At 43.7% G+C, this 23,005-nt stretch overlaps 1 pseudogene; it reads right to left on the bottom strand.

Moving 5' to 3' along the window:
* Positions 1 to 21,225: 21,225 nt before the first annotated feature.
* On the bottom strand, positions 21,226 to 22,644 carry LOC103224843 (cytochrome c pseudogene; annotated as a pseudogene).
* Positions 22,645 to 23,005: the final 361 nt, after the last annotated feature.

The following is a 23,005-nucleotide window of genomic DNA, read 5'->3' on the forward strand; positions in this document are numbered from 1 at the left end:
AATCCGATTTTTCATTCTTATCACAAAGGACGCTAACGAAGGCATTTCATTAGTATTCATTTTAGGCCAATGTGATTTTCTCCTCTTTGCTAACACAAAAATAAATAAATAAACAGTCAAGCTATGTCTGGGAAACTGCCGACAAGGCGGCTTGGAGCAGAGGTCAGCATTTTCTGGAATGAGTATGCACTGCATTCAGTAAGATGGCCAAGAAAATGGATCCAGCTCAAATAAGGGCCATCTGGGGCAGGGAAGAGACAAGGTTTGGGATGGAGACAGGTCCCTTGGGTTTCCAAGCTGGTGTCCAGCTTGGCCATGGCAGTTTGTGGACCGGAGAAGGCAAACAGGCTGTGACTACTGTTTTCCGTGGGGAGTTAGCTGCAGCTGATACTCTGTGCCTGGCTGCTGGTTCTGAGGATGGGAATACTTCAATCCTGGCCAGGGCACTAGGCAACTCCTATTGTTCTTCTTTCCTGTTTCTTCCTCAAGGGAAACTAAGCCCTGTTGAGGGCTGGGAAATCCTACTGGGTGAAAATCTGGGAGTGTTTGGCTGGAAAGAGGAGATTTGGGGACACAGCTGTTGTCTTCATCCATCCAAGGGAGTATCGTGGACGGAGAAGCAGGCTTATTGTATTGGACTTCAGAGGGCTAAACTAGACTCAGTAGGTGGAAATGACAGCACGGCAGAGAAATCTATCAGATTTGAGATCAAATTTCGGATCAAGTATTTTCTGAAGATGTCCACAGGCAAGTCTCTGAGCCTCCGTGTCCACATTTTTAAAAGGAAGTAAATGAGAATAAACCCAATGTATTCTTTCCAGGCTACTGGAAAGTACAGTAACTTGGAAGTTACTGTGCTAGGAAGTGGCTCTCAGTGACTCCTTTGAAGAGAAGGGGAAACCCAGATTCAGAGGTGGTAAGAAGCACAGCCTCTGGGAAACAGGCCCCTAGACTCCGAGGCCAGAGCCCCTTGCCTGCCCCAGCCAAGGGCATCCTTCTTCAGCTACTTCTCAGGGCTGCTGTATGGAAGAGGTGAGTGAGATACACAAGCAGAACACTGTTTGTTCTTGGATAAAAATTCTTACCCAGTTCACCTCAAAAACCAAGTCATCTGACATATTTCCATCTCTCTGGGGCTGTACACTCCTGGAGGCCAGTGTCCCTTTGTACTCTCTGTGCTTAATTCAGACATTTCAGCAATTCCTGACTTGCCTTAACATGCTGTGTCTTTTGATACTTCCTGATCCTGGCCTATGCTACTGTCCCTGCGTGGAACATTCTCCTCGGCCTTTTTCATTTGGCCGAATCTCACCCATCCTTCAACTCAGATTCTACAGCTTCTGAATAAACTTCCTTGACACCCCACACAGGCCTGTTATTCTCTCTGCTCTTGTTGGGTCACTGTGTAGTTGTTTATAGAACCACAATGACACTATTAATAGTAACACAATGCGCAGTGGGAATCATGGTGTCAGGCTGACCTGAGTTCAAATCTTGACACTGCTGTGTAATCATGAATGAATTACCTAAACTCTCTGAGCCTCCCTTTCCTCACTGGTCGATGGTGATAGTTATAGTAATGGTACCTATTTGGAGAATTCAATGACAAATATTTGTAAAGTACTTTCTCAGTGCTTGGCACATAGAAGACCTCAGGCAATTCAAAATGAATGACTGAATAAAGTTTCTTTTAGGTTGGCTAGAAATATTGATAGAGGTGACTAAGGACTCATTTGTTTTTCCACTCCCTCACTCCTCTTGTCCATTTTCCCCTGGCCTTATTCCTTCCTGCCTGTGCCATGAATGATAATTAACACCCACAGTGTGCCAGGCAGTTAGGGGCAGACCCAGGATAGAACTAGGGTCTCTGAGGCTCTAGTGTAGGACTCTTTTTCATCGTCCCTCTCCCAAGCAGGTAGCTTCTCAAGGCAGGTGTTGCATCTTTTTTACCTGTCTCCCCTGCTGTGCCTCCCACAGGTTAGGCCCCACCATGGGTGGTCTGTGAAGTCTGTGAAGGGCCGGGGTCGTGGGCTCACTGGCAGGGGGATCTGGAGCCCAGTTCAATCTCTGCCTGCCTGTGTGACCCAGAGGCCATCAGTTTTCTCATCTGTCAGGGAGTGGCCCTACTTCCTGCCAGACCTGCTGCACTGGGCTATTGTTAATCAGAGAGGAAGAGGAGGGTGCTTTGTCAGCTCTCATGCATGGAAGGGGTTGAAGCTATTGCTGCTGTTTCTGTGTCCTTGTTGTTGTTATTGCCTCTCAAAATAAAAAAAGTCCCCACAGCCAGGGTCCTGGAGCCAGTCTGTTAGAGGAGATGGCTCTGCCCTTGAAAGCCACTCTCCCGGTCTGGCGTTTCCTGTGAGTAATTTGAAACTGGGGCTCGGGGAACTGAACTCCAGTTAATGGTTTTCAATAAAGAATTAAGTGCTGCTTGTCAGGCTGGCGCTGGGGCCGGGCTTCCCGGAAAGGGGGAGAGTGCTGGGGGGTGGGGAGTGGTTATGTGCGTTTAGGGATGCGTTTGCATTTTCTGGTCAGTTAGGCAGTCTGATGAAAAAGGGATAAGATCAGGCCACAACAGCCAGAGGGCGGAGGTGGTGGTGGTGGGTGGGGAGCAAGAGAGACTCAGACCTCGCACTGTGTAGGCTACAGGGAGGCAGTAATGGTCATTGCCATTAGAGCTAGATCAGCTGTTTCTACAAAAAGCCTGTTAGGCACCTGGCTCTTGCCCCTTTCCCTTGGGGCAGCCCCCGTGGGAAGAAATGCTGAAGCTTTTCCTGCTAGTGCTGCCTTCCACAGCAGACATCACCTTTATAATAACCACAGCTCTCCTTACATGCTTTCTGCATAAAATAATTCTTTAAAGCTTCATCCACAACCCTAAAAAGTTGCTAGTACTTTCCTCACTCTTGTTTTTCAGATAAGGAAATTGAGGTACAGAGAAGTTAAGTAACCTGCCCAAGGTTACACAGCTTCTGGAGTAGGAGATCAGGGCTTCAAACCTAGGTACTCCGGCACCAACATTATGCTGTTCAACCACTCTGCAGTATTGCCTGTTATAGGGTCTTGAATTCTTTTTCTCCAGCCTAGGAGGTTGGCAGAGGAGGGTCATCCACTCCATCTCATAGCTGAGGAGACAGGGTCTGGGGGCTGTTGTGCCTCTGCCAGGGGACCAGAGAGAGGGAGAGGTAAATCAGGCATCCAGACATGGGGGAGAAGGACAAAGGCCCCACAAGAAAGGTATTTGGTAGCAAGTATCAAAAGACTTAAAAATGTTCATACCCTTTGTCCTAGTATTTCTGTTTCTGGGCGTCTGCTCTAAGGAAATAATCTTTCCAAAAGAAGACAATTCTAAATAAAAGAAAAGATTGATTATTTATAATATCAAATGATGGAAGCAACTTAGGTACCTAACCATTGGAAATGGTTGAATAAAATCCTGTGTTTACACTCAATTTGACAGTCTGTAGTCATGAAAAATAATGGTTCTGAAGGCAACATAGTAATCTGAAAGAATGCTTATGATATAATGTTAAATAAGGAGAAAAGTAAAAACCAAATTGTATGAATAATAAAATCTCAAGTATGTACCAAACATACAGGAGATAAGCAAAATAATAGTTGCTGTGTTGGGATGATGAAATTGTAAGTTCTTTTACTTTGTTTTCAACTTTCTATAATGTGTTGCTTCAAGTATAGATAAATTGATGGACTTGGTCCAGAATATTGTTGTATGACCTAGGAAAAGCTACATCTCTCTATGCTTCAGTTTCCTAATCAGTAAATATGGATAAAGTCTCCTTTTTCGTGGTTGCTATATTTAATGAGATAATAGACATAGTGTACCTAGCAGGAGGCCTGTGCATAGTATGATGCACAATTACTACCCTGAACTTTATTCTGTTTCTCACATATTGTCTTCTGACTTATTGATATTTGCACAGCGAGGCTGGGATAGCCAGGCCCAAACCTGTATCCTAGATACGAGGGCTTCCCAGAGTCAAGCACAGACATATCACTCCTCCACTGCCTTACATCTGCCAAAAGAATGAAGGCCAGATCCTCCAAGGAGAGTCAGCTGAGATTGACTTCCCCTGAGGGTGTCTCTGAGAAACACACACCACTAAGCTGGCCTTCTTTTCTGAGAACTTCTGGTGGGGCATAGAGACCTGTGTGGTTGTGATGCTGCCTGCTGGGGGACCCATAGGCCATCAATTTTCTCATTCATTTGTTCATTCATTACTCATTTACTTTCTCATTCGCTGCATCATGTAGATGAGCCTTATTGAATGTTGACCCCATACCTACTGGGCGTAGGGGTGGGGGTCTGTACAAGGGGTTTTCACTTACCTTAGCTTATTGTATCCTCACATTTGCATTGCAGAAGAGGTTCACTTAGCTAAGCATGGCAATTTTTAAAAGTAAGATACGAATGAATGTCTCTCCTCGCATAGGCAGTCAGTTAGGCCCCTGGCCCTGTCAACTCTGTCTTAGTGCCTTTCAGATCTAATCCTTCTGCTTCCGCCCTCAGCTTCAGTCACTCTTTTTGCCAGAGTCATCTTTATAAAACCCAAGCCTGACCTTAGGAGAACATCCCTGCTCAGCCTGTAAAAATCAGTTTCTTTTGGTCTGATCTCCCATAATCTACCCCAACACATAGCCACTTCTCCTGCGCCTCAGTGCCCCTTTATGGCTTATGCTTCATACACTCTTCCTACTTTCTAGAATGCCTTTCCTACATGACAGACTCTAACCCATCCTCTAAAACCTCGCTCAACCACTGCTCCTCTTTGGCTCCCATAAAGGATTTGCTGCTCCCCTTCTTTGCCCATCTCTCACTGTACTGCAGTAACTTCCAAGTCTGTTCTCCTCCCACTCCAGGACCATGTATTCCTCAAGCGCAGAGACCATGCCTTTTTATTTTTGTGTCCCCAGAGCTTAGCTCAGAGCCTGGCACAAGCAGAGGCCCAGTGAGTGTTTGTTGAGTGAATTATGAATGACAGTGTGATCTCAGGGCCTCCACTAGGGAGGAGCAACACGGCTCTTTGACCTCTTGGGAATGGGAAGTGTTCTCAGCTGAATTCTCTTGGCAGACACTTTCCAGCATCACCAGCTGCTCACTCCCCAAAGGCCTTGTCTCTGCTCAGCCCCCCGGCTGATATGAGAACATTTGGCCATAAACCTGGCTAGCTGTGGGATTGCGGCCAGCACCTTGCAGAGAGCTCATCCTGGCAAAGCCTTGACCTGAACTGCTGGGCATGCGTGAATGCTTATGGTCTGGCCTTGCCACATCCCAGCCCCATGCCGTGCCTCTATGCCCCCTCATGCTCCAGGCTATAGCACTACTGAAAAGTTTCCCGAAGGCATCTTGTGATTTCACTTTTCTTTATGGTTCCTTCTGCCTGGGATGTTCTCTATCTGCCCACCCTTCCATCTTTGCTTAGTGAATTCCTTCTTGGTTCAGGTGTCACCTCTCTTCTGGGCCAGGAGCCTGCCCTGAGCACCTCCCAGTCTCTGGGGGCACCTCCATCATGATACTGTTCACACTGTGTTGTCATTATCTGTTTATTTTCCCAAAAAGTCTGTGGGATCCCTGAAGGCAGACACTTGATTTAATTCACTTTGGTGTCCCTAGTACCTTGATCACAGTAGCTGCTCACAAGTATGTGCTGCATGGGTGAATGGTTGGATGGATATGTGGGTAAATTGTGCTAAGACCCTTCCCTATTGCTCTGAGTCAAATAAGTGGTACACCGTCCATGAAGGGGACCTGAGAACGCTTCCCAGTGCAGCAGTGGGTTGGAGAGAGGCCTGGGCTTCAGAACCAGCTCTGCTTCCAATCGGTTCTGAGTTCCCTCTTCACCTGTCTAAATTTGTTTACTGACCTCTTAAATGGGAATTACAACCCTTGCTCATCATACCTAGTAGAGTAATTGTGAGGATCAAGTGAAACAATGTCTCTAAAATTGTTTTGCAAACTGTGAAGCGCTGTGTTTTTACTCTGTAGGGGAAAGTTCAGTGCTGTCAGGTGGCAATGCCCACTAGGGGGAGTGGCAGAGCAGGCCAGGCCCTTATATTGGAGACATGGGGACAGTGGACGCCAGCTGTGGGGTAGAACTTAGGCTGGCCCAGAAAGAGGGGATGCAGGGTCCAGAACGCTTCATGTTGAGGTCCCTGGCTCTCCTCTCCTCAGCACTTCTCTCCAGGTTTAAAAGGATGGCTGGGCTATCTTTGAATTGCTACAGGAGAAAGAAATTAGAAAAAGAAAACCTGGCCTGATGGCAAGGGGGCAGCCCTAACACTGCCTTATTGTGGTAGTGGGAGGTGGGAGTGGGAGATAGCTATGGGCAGGCAGAAAGTGTAGGACTTCAGCTTCTTTCCTTTAGGCACTGTTTTCTGTGACTAGCTCAAGAGGCTGGATGTCAGGGCTCTGAGGTCATTGTCTGACTGGTATAAGGCATATCTACTGGCTTATGGAATGCCACCTTATTGGGACAGGGTCTGGGTCTGCACATACCTCTCTCCATGGGTGCTTGAAATCTGCAGGCTTGGCCTACAGTTGATTAGCATCCTCTTTGCTGGGGCGGGTGGGACCAGACAAGGAGACCAGCTGGAGGAGAGCTCTGTAACCCAATTTGCTGTGCAGAGAAGCCAGTCTGTCTGGCAAGAGCTAATTGGAAAGCTGCTTCCTCTAAGCCTGGACCCAGGAGGCCCTTAGGCCTGGCTGGGCGGGGCCCCTTGGCTAGTCCAACATCACTTAGTGCTTTGTGGGAGCCACTCCCAGCGGGAGAGCACTTAGCTCTGGTAATTGGCCAAGCAGGCTCATCATTAATTCATGCCAAATTGTATTTCTTCTTTTGAGAAGGGCGGGGGGTGGGGGAATGGGTGGAGAGAGAGAGGGGGGAGAGAGAGAGAGAGAGAGAGAGAGAGAGAGAGAGAGGAAGAGTAGAAGTAGGTGGGAATAAATGAGTTTCTGAAGGGAACAGTCTGTTTCAGGGCTTGGTTGAAGCAGCTTCTTCTTGGGATTGGGAAGACTGAGGATTCATTTGCTAATTTACTGTTGACCTGAGCAAGTCATTTTCCCTCAGGTGGTCTTAGTTTCCTAATCTGTGGTAGGAGACAATAACCTGAGATCTATCTATCTCAGAGGATGGCTTTGAGGGCTGAATCCAGATAATGAGGGATGAGTACTTTTCAGATGTTCATTTCAACAGGCTAAGGGAGACGGAAGCCATTTACATTTAATGTAGTTATTGATGTGGTTAGGTTTCAGTCTATCATTTTTTGGGCAGTATCTTTTGGATAGTTTTTATAGTGACTCTATTTTATTTCTTTTGTTGTTTTATCAGCTCCTTGGTGTGTAATTTTAATGGTTACCTTAGGGTTTATAGTACACATCTTTAACATTGCAGTCTGCTTTCAAGCGTTGTTGCAGCACTTCACGTGTAGTATAAAACCTTACCATAGTATACCTCCCCTTTTTCCTCCTTGCCTTTATGCTAATTTAGTCATACATTTTACTTGTAAACTTCATAATACATTATTATTATTTTCATTGAAACAACTATCCTTTAAAGAGATTTAAATCATATTTTTAAAATCTTATAAAGTCTGGTCTTCTTCATTTCGTTGTGAGGATTTATATTTCCATTTGGTTTCATTTTCCTTCTGACTGAAGGACTTCCTTCAATATTTTTTATACTGCTATTCTGCTGGTGGTGAATTATTTTGGCTTTTATATGTCAGAAAAAGATTTATTTTATCTTCACCTTTGAAAGGTATTTTCATTGGGTATAAGATTCTAGGTTGACAGATTTCTTTTTATACTTTAAAGATGCTGCTCCATTGTCTCCTGGCTTCATTATTTCTCTTTAGAACTCCTTTTTCACCTTATCTCTGTTTCTGTTTTTATAACATTTCTTTTCTCTATGGTTGCTTTTAAGATTTTTCTTTTATTACAGGTTTTGAGAAATTGGATTATGAAGTGCCTTGGGGTAATTTTCTTAACTTTTCTTGTGTTTGGGGTTCATTGAGCTTCTTGGATCTATGAGTTTATAGTTCTCATCAAAATTGGAAAAATTTGCAGCCATTATTTCTTCAAATAATTTTTTGGCACCCCTCCTCCTTCAGGGACTGCCGTTATACATATATTAGGTTTCTTGAGGTGGTCCTGTAGATCGTCGATGTTCTTTTCATTTTAAAATTCCTTCTTTTTTTCTTGTGACTTATTTTGAATAGTTTCTATTTTTTTCAACTTTACTATTTTTTTGCAAGGTCTAATCTGTCTGTAATTCATTCAGTCCATTGAAATTTTCATCTCAGACATTGCAGTTTTCTCCTCTGGAAGTTTAATTTTGATCCGTTTTAATGTCTTTCATGACTACTTAATTTTTTCAACAGAGAGAATACAGTCATAATAATTATTTATTGTCTATATTTCCTAATTCTAATATCTGTGTCAGTTCTGATTGACTATGCACCTTCTCAATGTGGGTCCTATTTTTCTGCATTTTTACATGCTTTGTAGTTTTTGACTGAATTCCAGACATTGTTAATTTTACCTTGTCTTGGGCTGTATATTTTTATATTTCTTTAAGCATTCTTGAGATTTGTTTTGGGATGCAGTTAAGTTACTTGGAAACATTTTGATCCTTTTGGGTCTTTATTTTAAGATTTGTTAGGCAGGATCAGAGCAGCTTGTGGTCTAGAGCAAATTATTCCTCATGACTAAGAGAATACTCTTCTGAGTACTCTACCCAATGCCCTGTGAATTATGATTTTTTTCAAGTTGGCTGGTAGGAACAGAAACGGTTTCTGATCCTGTGTGAGTACTGGACTCTTGTAGGTCTTTCCCTGGCCTCATGTAGTTTCTTCACACATACGCACTCATTGTTCAGTGGGAAACCTTCGCAGATTTCTAGAATTCTGTCTTTGTGCAGTGCTGTCTTTCTCTCCAGTACCCTTTCCTGTGAACTCTAGTAGTTTTGCTCTCCCGGGATTCTCAGCTCTGACTCTACAATTCAGGGAGTCCACCAGATTCTCCCTCCCTGTGCTGAGGCCTGGAAATTCTCAAGGCAGTAAGCTGGGGGCAATGGTAGGGTCCACCTTGCTTGTTTCTCAAAGATGATTATTGTTCTTTGAGAAACAGTAAAAACTATTGTTGCCTCATGTCCACTGTTTTGAAAACCATTGTTTCATATATTTTGTCTGTTTTTTTGGGAGTGGAGTTGTTTTACATGAGAAGGAAAGCCCTACCCTTGTTACCACCTTGCTTACAAGTGGAAGTTCACAAAGAGGCAGGAAATGAGGATCTTTTAAATAAAGCATGCTCATATACCTAAGCCTTGATAGTGTGGGATTCCCAGGGCCAGTTACAATAAGGTTTGATAGTCAGAGTGGAGGACAGCACTAAAGAGGCCAAGGTCCTAAGTCCTGGAATTTGTCCCTGATTATCCTGCTACTTATAATTTTTAGAACAGAATCCAAAATTTCTATCATATTTTTCAGGATTCTTCCTAATGCAGGCACCTCCAGAAGGGCTCCCCAGAGACAATAAATAATGAATATCATAAATAAGTAAATTATATATAGTATGTTGGTATGTAATAAGTGATATTGCCTATGAAAGTCATCACCACTGTGCGTGACACACGGTAGGTAGCTAAGAACTCTTTCTAAGAAAGCCAAAGAAGATTTCTTCATACTGGGAAGCCAATGGGAGCCAAGTCTTGAAGTATGATAAATTCACCAGGTAAAAGAGGGAGCAGTATCTAGCATAGGAATAAACAAGATTAAAGTTTGGATATGGGGGATATGTCAGGGAAGTGGCCACCATCCTGTCCCTCACAAACCCACGCAGTTGCCATGGAGCGAATGCATCAAGCTTTCAGGGCTGGCAGATGGAAGTTGTGTCAGCACCACGGAGAGTTCCAAGGGAGGCCAACCTCAAAGGAGAGCACTGGCTGCTCATCAGCTGATTTACCTGGTCAACTCAATCCCAAGCCAGAGTGACTCTGTCTAAAATTCAGGCAAGGCTGATATCTTTTTTTTTTTTTTTTTTTTTTTTGGGATGGAGTCTCGGTCTGTTGCCCAGACTGGAGACTGCAATCTCTGCCTCCTAGGTTCAACGATTCTCCTGCCTCAGCCTCCTGAGTAACTGGGATTATATGCATGTGCCACCATGCCTGGCTAATTTTTGTGTTTTAGTAGAGAGAGTGTTTCACCATGTTGGCCAGGCTGGTCTTGAACTCCTGACCAAAGTGATCCACCTGTCTCAGCCTCCCAAAGTGCTGGAATTAAAGGCGTGAGCCACCACGCCAAGCCCAGGCAAGGCTGATATCTGAATTTGACTTCAGAATTGGAAGCTAGTCCTCCCCCAACTTACATCTCTTGCTGTTGGAGTAGTTGGCAGAATCTTGTAGCACTGAAATCTTTGGACTGTTATCTGAGGATCTGGGTTTGAATCCTAGTTCTACCAGTAACTAGCTGTGCAGCTTTAGATGGATGAGTTAGTTTCTCATCCATAAAGTGAGAAAAATGATACTTATCTGATAGTGGCGTTGTGAGGACTAAGTAGGAAAGAGCTAGTAAAGCAACATAAAAACATAGATGATACCTTCCAATACTTTGCTGTGGTGTGAGTGAAACCTTTAGCAATGTTAGACCCTCTCTGGAGGTGATGTATAGGATTTCAGAGTTGATAAGGGAGAAAGGACATTCTAGGCAGAGAGAACAGCAGGAGCAAAGGCAGGAAGGCATGAAAGTGAATGACTTGGCCAGGAAATAGAGAGTAGTTTAATGAGACTGAAGTTATTCAGCTGCCACTTTTATTCTGAGGCCTCCTGAACCACTATTTTCAGCACAGAGCACTCTCTTGAACTCCTGACTTTATTTCCAGCTAGTCTATTGTGCATCCCTGTTGAAAGTTCTACATGCACCTCTAACCCACCTTTCCAAAACAGAATTCATCTCTTTCCTCCAACATGCTGTCTTCAGATAGTATGTCAGAAGGAAGAAGTGTGACTTATGAATAGTCTTAAATTGGGTGAAAGTTGTCTTAAAGCATATGGTGACCTTATTCTCCTTTCCAACTAAGAGCAGAAAATGAGACTGGTTTAAACTGAAGCATGAGATAATTGGGTTAGAGAAAGGAAGGACTTCCAATATTGTAAATTGTAAGGAACTCAGAAGGGCTGACCAAAAGAGGTCATGCAATTCTCTCCCCTGAAGAAAAGGAGACATTATCGTCTAGCTAAGATACTTTTTCTCATCATCACTATTTAGTAACTATTACAATAATTGAATTATTAATATTCTTTTAACAACAATTTATATTTGTATAGAACTTTACAGCTTATAAAAGGTCTAATTCGATCTTAATTGCCACCCTATGAGGTTATGAAGATAAGGATGATTAACTCATTGCCCCTCTGCCCTCATTTTATACATTGAGAAACTGAAACTGCAAGCCACAGAAGTGATGCAATTGGCAAGAAATCAAGTGGTGCAGCCAGGAACAAAACTATGTCTCACAGCTCGCACCTAGACCTATACTTTTTTTTTTTTCTCCCCAATAGAGCACTCTGGCTGTCAACTGAAAACAGTAGCAGCAGCAGCAGCAGCAACAACAACACCAACAACACCAACAACAATGACAGCTGTTGAATATATAACTAAAGATCCAGAGTCCCTCTTTCCAGTTTCTGGTGTTAGTTGCTACAAGGAGTGGGAGAATGAAGATCTGACCTCAAGGAATACAAGAGCTTTTGTTCAAAGTTCCAAGGCTAAGCTATTAGAAGGGAGAGAGGGCCTGATGCCATGTTATCTCTGACCAAGAGAATTGGTAGAATAGAAATAATCTATCTCTCACGTGGTCTAGGACTTGACAATTTACATAGCAGTTTTCTATCCTCTGTTTCATGTGACATGCTCCCTGTGACGCATGTGTCATTGTTACCACCCACTTTCCAGATAAGGAGAGATGGGGAGGTTCAGAGAGGTAAATAGATTTGCCTGAGGCCATTGGTCAGTGACTGAGCTGGGATAGAAATTACCTTCTCTGGTCTCTTGATCGAAACTCTTTCTCTCACTCTTTCTGCTGCATCTCAGTTGCCTCTGCGTCTAGCCAGATCCAAAAACAAATCCTGTAATTGAGTTGGAATGCGGGTGCTGGGGCCCAGGAGACAACGTTTTCTGCTTTTCAATCTGTTCTTAATTGATTAAAGTGATGAAATAAGGAAGAGGCCCAGAAGGGTGGATGTTTTCCGTCAGTGAGTCAGGGGAATGTGCAGAGGCAGAAGGTCAGGAGGAAGCTGCTGTTGCTCCAGCAACTTCACCCACTCTGGCCAAGTCCCCACAGATGTGCTGGTGGGGGAGACCTTCTTAGAGCTGCCCCAAGTGTAAAATAAATCAGAAAAGAGCAGGCCCTACTGGAGACTCTCTCTGTCCTCATAATGTTGTCTCTGACTACCTGAGCACCTTCCCTCTTAACTGACAAATGTCCAGTGTCTAAGGGAGAGACCCAGTGAAGGCAGGAGGGGGCCTAGCTCAGCCTGAGAAGGGTCAGGAAAGGTTTTCTAGAGAAGGTGACACTGGCACCTGAGACTTGAAAGCTGAAAAGAGGTGATCTGGGAAAGGGGGGTGAGGAGGAGAAAGTGTTTTCCAGGTGGAGGAAATAGCAGGTGGGAGGTTTGGAGATGAGAGAGGGAATGGCTGGAGCCATCAGGTGGAGAGATGAGGCTGGATTGGCAGAGGGGTTGGCAGTGCTGGTATCCAGAGGGCCTTCCAGGTCAGGTTGTTATGTCTCCTCTGAGGAAGGGTCGTGATTGTTAGCACAATTTCTTTGGTTAGGCATAGAGAATGGATTGCAGGAGAGAGTGGCAGCCCGAGGCAAGTAATGAAAATGCTAGAGAGTTGGTGGGGTCTGAGTAGGGGGCAGTGGGAATACGGATCAAGAGACAGAGAGATGGAGGGACAGATGGAATGGAATCTTTTTTTATTTGTTTGTTTGTTTGAGACAGTGTCTCACTCTGTCGCCCAGGCTGGAGTGCATTGATGCAATCACGGCTCACTGCAGCCTTTGATCTCCTGGATTCAAGCAATCTTCCCACTTCAGCCTCCTGAACAGCTGGGACTTCAGGTACGTGCCACCATGGCCATATGATAATTTTAATTTTTTTTTCATTAGAGATGAGGTCTTGCTATGTTTCCCTGAATGGTTTCAAACTCCTGAGCTCAAGCAGTCCTCCCACCTCAGCCTCCCAAAGTGTTGGGATTGCAGGTATGAGTCACCACATCCAGACTGGAAAAGAATCTTATTAGACTAATGGACCTTCTGGTGCGTGATGACTGGATGGTGGGTGAAGGAAGGAAGAGGAAGAAGCTGGCTTGGTCCAGGCCTTTGTGACTTGGCCCAGGTGGCCACTACAGACAGCTATCTGTGTACAGTGTACAGAGGGCGATGTTCTTGAATTGCTGTTCCTACCCAGACTGTTTGCTTGTCATCTGTACTAGTCAGGTTCTCCAGTGAAACAGAACCAGTGGAGTACACATGCACACATGTACACATACAAAATAAGGAATCATAATGCAGTTATGGAAACTGAGAAGTTCCATGATCTGTCTCTGCAAACTGAAGACTCAAGAATGCCAGTGGTGTGATTCTGGTCCAAGTCCAAAGGCTTGAGAACCAGGGGAACCATTATGTAAATCTCAGTCCAAAGGCTGGAGATGACTGATGTCCTAGCACAGGCCTGCAGGCAGGAAGGGGATGAATATTCTCTTTTTCTGCTTTTCATTCTATTTAGGCTCTCAGTGGATTGGATGAGGCCCACCCACGTTGATGAGAGCAGTCTACTTCTCTAAGTCTAACGATTCAAACGCTAATCTCATCCAAAAACATTCTCACAGAAATGCCTGGAAATAATGTTTAATCTGGGCACCTTTGGCCCAGTCAAGCTGGCATATAAAATTAACCATCATATGATCTATAAGGCAAAAACTTTTCTGTGCCAGGCTCTGTGCTGGGCATTGGGCATGCAGTGATGATTCAGAACCAGACCTTGTCTTCTAAGTTGGGAGACAGGCACATAGCAGTGATGACAACATGGTTTGCTGAGGCTGAGACAGAGGAGTTTCAGGATCCCAGAAGGGGAACCTAAAGGAAGGCAGGGAGGCTTCCTGGAACAGGTGACTCCTGAACCGGTTCTTGAAGCCTGATAGGAGTTAGCTGGGTGATTGAGGGAGAGTAGAATATTCTGAGGACAGAAAGGAAGTTGTGAAAGAGAATGGTATGATCAGCAGGAGGTATATAGGTGGAGCCAGGTGTGGGGAGAGGGAGACAGGTGGGGTTGGGCTTTCCTGGCCTGGTTCTTTGTGTACTCTGTTCTTTCAACTTATGATGTTTTTCTCTTTGGCTCACATTACACTACCCTTCAAGGTCTACTTTAAATTCAAACTTCTCGAAGCCTTCTTTGTCAAAAGGAATTTGTTGGGCACCTACTAAATGCTCTTTATATCTTTCATTTTATTAATTCTTTAAGGCATCCCCGTGAGGTCAGCAGTTCACTTCAGTTCAGCATACCTCTGGTCCCTGCTATGTGCCATGCCCTAAAAATATGGAGATAAATCAGATATTACAGCTCACATTCTAGTGGAGAAGACACGCCTATTAACAGATATTTTTAATACAAATAATATTGGGTGCTATTATCTCAATTTTGCAAAGAAGAAACTCAGACATTTACTTATTAACTGATTTTGCCCAGGATCATATGAGTAGTAAGTGGAACTCTGCTGTAGGTAGAGTTGAAGTCAGTGCTCCATCCTCTGCTCCAGTCAACTCCCATGGCACTTATCACGGTCTGTCTGGGAAGGATGTATCACTAAAGAGGTGCTGATAGTTTGCCTCACCCTGGGACTTGGTTTCGAGCTCAGTGAAGGCAGGATCCAGTGTTGTAAAGTGGTTCTGCAGAGAGAGAAAGCTTGAGAAGAGGATGGGACTAACATTTAGGAAGTATCTACCACGTGTCAGCCTGTTGTTCTGATGCCAGTCCCACTTCCCACCTTTGTGCCCCTTCCTCTGAACAGCTTCCCACATCCTCCCATTATCATCTGCCCTGGCTCTTTTCTCTTCTCTTGGTCATTGCCTGTTCACTTGTCTGTCTTCCCCACTTGATCAGGTTGAAATCTTCAGAGTCCATCATAGTGCGTGGACTGCAGTCAGAGTTCAGTAATCTTGAATTGGATTGACAGAATTCTTACTGGCCATGCTCTGACAGAGGGTCTGCTTGTGTCTCTGTCAGTATTTGTGGGTGTTGAGTCTGTGGGTTATCTGTGTGGGCCCACCACAGTTTGCATGGTGTGCGTAGCTCCTGTGTGGGGCCTTGCACTGACTTCCTGCATGTTCCCTATAAGGGTATTCCCACCCCCTTCTGAGCCCTATGCCTTCTCCCATCATTAGCATATTACCCTGGCCAGCCCTCTCTGTCAGAAATATATTTCAGGGTAACTCGTGTCTCCTAGCCATGATTAAAATGCTTCTGAACACCCTTGGGTGTGGAACCTGGTCTCTTGGTGCATATCAAGTGCCTGCATTTGCCAGCTGAGCTCCCCAGCTCTATATCTGCTGACAATGAGGTCAGGCCCAGCCTGGTTTTAAAGGTGAGTGGGCAGTAAATGATAAAACTACACTCAACCTCTTGCGCAGTCCACAGCTCTGAAAGCACTCCAGCTGGTTTACAACTTCTCTAAGGGGCTGAACTTTTGCGGGGAGGGTTGGAAAGGTATGAATTTAGAAATTGTTGTCTTCAGACAGTTTGTGTTTCTGGGTGTTTAAGAAAGTCTCCCCCCGCACCCCAAGCTGATCATTGTGTTTTAATGACTCAAAATCATGAATATTAAACCGAGGGAAAGTTGACAGTATTTAAATGAGCATCATTAAGAGACACATAAATTAACAGGGTTTTTAGTTCTTGTGGAACTGCCGTTTCAATGTTAATTAAACAACCGGAGTGCTCGGGCGCTTTTGCAGCAAACTGTCCCCAAAGTGTGCTGCAGAATATCATTATGGGTGGCTGCCTTGCTGTTTAATTATTTCCAAGTTGATTTTTTTCCCCATTGCTGAAGTAGTTTTATGCTTGTCTTGCATTTGGAAAAGGTGATGGAGCTGAACCTCTAAGGAAGCTGTCAGTGTGATCTCTGTTGGCCCAGTGGTGAAGACCTGAGCTGAGCAATGCTTGTCCCTTCATGCCAGCCTTCTGTGAAAGAAGCCCAGGTGCCCCTTTGGGTCTCCTGATGGGCTGGTCTCTGACTGTTAACTCAGGGTGTCTAGGAGGTACCTGGCTCCTTAGTTGCCGACCATCTTACTCTTAGAAAGTTGGGGGTCTGAATTTGGATGGAGCCGTTAGATGCAGAAGGAAAGGCAGAGAGTGTCAGATTAGGGGAAGGGGTAGCAAAGGCTTCCGTGACTATGCTTGAGGCTGTGTCGGGTGGAGGAGCCAGGAGCCCTGGGATCTGCTCTTGATTCTATTTGATCTGAGTTAAGTGACCTTGAGGCATTCCCTTCCCCTCTCTGGCATCAGTCTCTTCAACTATAACATGACAGGGCTAGATTAGATCATGCATTCTCAAAGAGGGTGATGTTGCCCTCAAGAGGGTAAAAAGTGGTTCTTGGGAGGGTGGAAAGAGTGTACTCTTATTTTAATGTGTAAAACGATAAATGTGTATTACATAAACAGGTACATAGTTTATTTGTGGTGTTAAAAAAGACTGAGAAATACTGGAATGGATGAACTCTAGGAGCTTCATCTTTAAAGAAAATAAAGTCTTCTGTGAGGTGGATCCCCAGATGGTCACATCTCCTGGAATATGGAAATGATCTTTATCATTACCTTTGTGAACGTGACTGGGCTCTTGTCTCCTGGGCGTCAGGGGCCTAGTCTGTCAAATGAGACCATTCATCTCTTACCAGTCCAAAGGTTGGGGGCTGGACTAAAGGAATTTTAGAAGTCAGTGAAGCAGCCTGGTGGAGAAGGATGAAGTCCTGGGTCCCAGTATGTGGCTTTTGAAACCAGCCTGCTGACACCAAAGCTTGACTCTAGCACTTAAAAGCTGTGTAAACTTGGGTGAGTTCTCAACCCCTTTAGCAAAATGGGATTGTGCACAATACTTCATGGGGTTGTTGCGAGGATCAAGGCAGTCAGCATAAAGAAAGAATTTCATGGGGTCTGACATATAATAAGGGCTCACTAAGTGTTGATTTTACACGTCATTGTTAACATTCGTTTGTTTTATTGTTATTACTGAGTGGCCTTGACTGAGTTGCTGAGCCCCTCTGGGTCTGGGTTTCATGGTTCACAGCTAAGACATGTTTCATGGCTTCATCGTATTTTTGCACACACCTTTTTTCTCTCTAGAATGCCCTTCTGCCTGTGTCTCCTGGCCAAATTTCCACTCATCCCTGAAGTCCCCTCTCAGCAATCATCTCCCTAGGAAGCTTCCTTGGCCTCCTCAAATTAGGCTTAGGTATTCTCCTCTGGGTTCACAGGTTGTATACCTCTGCCCCCTTCTTCATTTCTGCTGTTTATTTTTGTGTTGCCTTCCTGCACCCTTCCCTCCTTCACCTCCTCCAAATTTTTGCTCAGATGTCACTTTCTCCATGAGGCCTTCTTTGACCACCCAGTCTAAAGCTACCACCCAAGACATTGCTCATTGCTTCCCTTGTTATTCTTCCTACACATTTTATGTTCATCCCCTCACCAGAATGCAAACTCTGAGAGGGCATAGATTTAGGTCTGTTTTAGTTACTGCTGCAACCCCAGCATCTAGAAGAGCACCCCGCATAAAAGACAATGTTTATTGAACAAATAAATGAATGAAGTGGGCTCCCCTCTTACAGCATTCTATTCTGAATGTTGGAAATATTTGTAAGACCAGTTTGCTACTAGATGGTGCTATGATTCATGGACCCAAGACCAGCTGAATCCCACTATAATGAAGCCTCCTTTTCCTTCTTTTCTCCCTTCAATGTTTCTAAGGATATTACTGTATAGGGTGGGGACTAGTAAATCAACTGGAGGGCCCAGACGTGCTTTACTCTAAACTGAGGTTTTCATTCCAATGCCTAGTACCAAGAACCCCAGGGAGCTGAGCTGGGCTGCTGGGCATGCACCTTTCATGTAGTTCATTAGGATTGCACTTCCCCACACTACAGCAGGCCACCAATGCCCAAACCTATGTCTCATATCTTACCACTGTGATTCAAGGAAATATTAACCCAGTGCCCAGGAAAGTGGAGGGAGTGAGTAAGAGAGAGTGGGGCTTACCCCTGTGCCCAGTGCCAAGCTGACCCAGTTGCAGTAGGAGGATGGGGTAGAGAGGCCTCCCCAAGGAGAGATGCTTGGACAAACAGTTTCTCTTTTAGGATATTTTAATATACATTTATTCATGATATATCCCCCAGGGTGGGTTTATTTAACATCATAGGGCACTATTCCGAATACAATGTTAAATGGAAAAAAGAAAAAAGAAAACTATCTATCTATCTATCTATCTATCTATCTATCTATCTATCTATCTACCTACCTACCTATCGCTATGTATGTATGTATGTATATACTGGAATGAAGTCCAGTCAACTGCTTCTGAGAGCTCTAAGTGTCCATCAGGTTGCACATTAAAGCACCTGTGGTAGGGGCCCAACAGGAGCTTGGGCAACAGAAAACAGCCTGGAATTGGAGTGTCAATATCAGGCCTAAGCTGATGGAGTAGGGCCTTTAACCTCTGTAGAAAGGTGATCACCTGGGGTGAGGACACAGTGTGAAAAGAGCACAGTATTGGTTTTTTCCAGAAAGGGTCAAAGCCTGGGTCTGGAGATGAACTGGGGTTTCTTGCCTTTGGTCTTAAATTTCTGGCTGGGCCCAGGTTTGCTCACTGGGTATCCCAAGGTAAAAGAGCTTCTAGCTAGGGGTAAAACTTTCAAAAGCCCTTTTATAGAAATTAACATTTATTTAACCCAGAGAAGCCTTTAAAACTCAAGACTCCAAAGACAAAAACATAAGGGAAAAATTAATAAAGCTATAAAATTTTTAGACATAATACTTATCAAGTTATTGGAATTACTTGTTTAATATATTTTCTCTATTGGACTGTAAGCCCCATGGGAACAAGTACCGTGTATATCTTTTTCATTGTTGTTTGACTGGTCTCTGGCACATAGGAGGTGCTCAATAAATAATAATGATAATGTATAAACAATAAGGAATTCACCCTGCTTTCAGTGTTTGTTATGGTTATAGAAAATAATAACAACAATAACAAAAACTTTCTTTGGAATGTTTTCCATTCTTTCTTCCTTGTGTATGCCAGGATTAATGGAAGAAAGTTGACACACCTTGAAGTATATTGGGAAAATTGCCACAGCACTTTGCAAATTCTCCCGTCATGAGGTGGAGTACATTTCAGGCTGGCTTTGTGACTTGCTTTGGCCAATAAAATAAATGACACTGGGTGAGTTATAAGCCTAGTTCAAGAGGCCTTGCAGCTACCTCTCTTGCTCTTCTTGGAATACTGAGACTACCGTCATGTGACCAAGCCCAGGCTAGCCTCCTAGATGACAAAAAACACACGGCTCAGTTGATACCCATAACCACAGACTTGATAGCCAGCCTATCTCCAAAGCAGAGGTTCCTAACTGACCCAAAGCTGTACACAAATGAATGAGCCCAGCCAAGATCAGTGGTGGAATTGCCCGCCTGAGGATAGCCCAAATACAAACCTACAGAATCACGAGCTCTGTAAATGAGTGTGTTAAGCCACTAAATTTTGGATGGTTTGTTACACAGCCATAGATAACCAGTAAAGATATTCAGAGGTAATTAGAAGGTGTTTCATCATATGCCCTGCCAATAGAAGCACAAGTAAAATAACCAAACAAAGCTCATTGGGAAATGTGTAATGCAAGTCATAATGCAGGAACAACATTTTCAAGAAGAACCATATTGAGAAAGTATTTTCACAGTAGGTAGCTGTCCAAGGGAGAGATTGCTGAAGCTTGGTGTTGGTGATGGTTGTGCATTGGTGATGAAAGCCCAGAAGTTTCTCCAGTTCTTAAGGTACTGTTACCACAACTCTACTTCCTAGACCTCAGACAGGCTTTGCTCACTTATTCCTGTCATCTCAGTGCCACTGCAACTCTCATGCCCAAAAGGGTCCCCAATACCTATAGAAAAATATTCAGATTTCCTCTGTATGGTTTGACCTCAAAAGACTTTCTCATTCCCTTTCACATCCTACCACCATCCCACATACACTATGCCATCCAAACCAATCCCCCTGGTCTAAATACACCACTTTTTTACCCCCTGTGTCTTCATATGTTGTCTCTCTACTTGGACCCCTCCTTCACTTGACACACCCACCCTTAGCCATCAAGGCACACTTATACAAATGTTACCTTCTTTGGGAAACCTTCACTGAGCTCTCTCAGCTCCCAGATTGTGATTATGGCAACATATCTCATTATGAGCTAAACTTCTCTCCTCTCCTTGTCTTCTTGCCTCCTCTGCTAAACTTTTCTCCTCTCTACTTGGAAACAGAGTCCCCATCTAGTTCCTTTTTCCAGGACAAATTCCCAGCACATGACCTGGAATAGAGTAGGAACTCAAAACTATTCTTTGAATAAACAAATGAATGAAAACTAATATTTGAACAGGGTTTTGCAGCTTACAGAATATTTTTGCATCCATTGTTTCATATCAGATACTTTCATTAGATATTCCATTTTCCAAATAAGAAAAGTAAGGTTCAGAGTGGTTACATAAGTTGTTTGAGGCTTCTCAGTGAGTAATGAGAAGGAGACAGGAATAAAGGCTTTTGAATTCCAAAGCCCACAATGGTAAAACCTGTGTGGTTATTCACTCATATATTCATTGCACAAATATTTATTTTGTGATCACTCTGTTCCATGCCTGCTCACAATTCCCCACTTCTCCCCAGTGCTGCAAATCCTGCCAGGATCACTCTTTCTACACTTAGCTTCCTGCTTTGCCTTCACATTTGTTCCCCATGGGAAGTCTTCATTGAACCCAGGCTGTTAGGTACCTTATCTATATTCCTATAAACTCCTAGATTTGGCTGTCATATTTCTGTCTTCTCCAGTGGTCTATGAGCAGTTTTAAGGCTTTGTGGGATCCCTCTACAATTCCCATACAACAGCAAGGTCTTGTCTGGTTGCAGTAAAGTGAGGGGCCATGTGAAAGATGAGGCTTGGGGGTAGTCAGCAGAGGGCAGAGGATGAAGGGACTTCTTAGTCATGTGAAGGGGCTTGGACTTTATCCTCAAGGCAGTCAGGAACCAGGGAAGAGTTTTAAGCAGGTGAAATGCAATCATTTAAGGCATAGAGAAAGTGGAACTCTTTTTTTTTTTTTCATGATCTGTGGTTTTCTTTTTAATTATCTTTAGTCTTGCGATCACACATAATTTAAAAATTTGTGTATATCTCCACTACTTTAATCCTTTTAAGTTGGCAAAAGCACCATTTCCAATCACAAATACACAGTTCTACAGTTTTATGTTTCTGAATGGCTGTTTAAAGACAGTCCTAAATTATAACTTAGTTTGACTTAGATTGTAAAGAATTCAAGTGTGAAGTTTAACTTGCTACTATTTTAAAAGCATGTGACCTTATAGATTTGTAAGATGTGAGAAGTGTTGAATAATCTTTAATATTACACACAAACCGTACTAAAATGGTTTTCAATAAGTAAAAGGAACCATTTTAAATACAGGGAATTATAATTAGATTGGCATTGTTAAGGCCAAAACTCTAGACATTGCTACCTTATTTATCTTCAACCCTTGCCTTTAGGAGGCAAATGAACACAAAACACAGGTGAATCTTGCTTGGTTCTGAGACGGTGAAGGAATTTCCCCAGTATTTAAATATATTCACATAACCAGCTATATAAATCTAAATATAAAACCAATCTCCAGCAAGTTTTTAGATGGCACTCACCATCTTTGCGAAAAGTTGAACATTACTAACAAAGTCTAATAATATCTTTAGAAGGGGTAAACAGCGATAGCATTTACTGAATTGGAATTGCTATTAAAATTCAAAAACTGAACATATTCATTTAACCACAAGCCAGTCTTAGTTTTAAATCAGGACTGCCCAACAAAATATTCTGTCAGTCATTCATGATCTGAATTCTGGTGTATGAGATCTATTAAAGTATGGTACACATGAAAAAGTCATGAGACATTTGTTTTGTAATAAATAAGGCAGTGGCCAATTATTACTCATTAGTAGCTTTTTTGAGATAAGCTATCAAGTCTGCCCTTTCTTCCTTCTTCTTAATGCCGACAAAGATCATTTTTGGTCCAGGGATGTACTTCTTGGGATTCTCCAAATACTCCATCAGTGTATCCTCTCCCCAGGTGATGCCTTTGTTCTTATTGGCGGCTGTGTAAGAGCATCCAGAGGCCTGACCTGTATTCTGCCCGAAGAGACCACGGAGATTTGGCCCAGTCTTGTGCTTGCCTTCCTTTTCAACGGTGTGGCACTGGGAACGCTTCATAATAAAAATCTTTTTGCCTTTCTCAACATCACCCATATTTAATTCTCTTTTTAGTCGCTGGCGCAACGAATATTCCCACTCCGAAGCAGGACGTCCCCACTCTCTCGTAAGTGGAACTCTTAAAGGAGACTGTGAAGAGATAGCCAGTGAGGCTGGAGAGATCAGCACACCTAGGAACATTCTAGCAGAAAATGTTGGTGCTCCACAGAACTCCCCACACCTCACTTAATGTGCTTTCAAAAGCACTCCTGGATCTTCTTTGGTGAATGACTCTTAGGCTACTGGGAATTAGCACTAGCCCATTAGCACAGACAGCCAGAGGTGTCTGGGAGTTTACAATGATTGTTGGATGTTGGAATGGGGAGAGTGAAAGCCCACGCCCCTTGCCTTGAGTTGGGATGATGTACACTTCAGATTTCCCCTTCAGGATC

This window comes from Chlorocebus sabaeus, chromosome 20, assembly GCF_047675955.1.
Source record: "Chlorocebus sabaeus isolate Y175 chromosome 20, mChlSab1.0.hap1, whole genome shotgun sequence".
In the NCBI taxonomy this organism is placed as follows: Eukaryota; Metazoa; Chordata; class Mammalia; order Primates; family Cercopithecidae; genus Chlorocebus; species Chlorocebus sabaeus.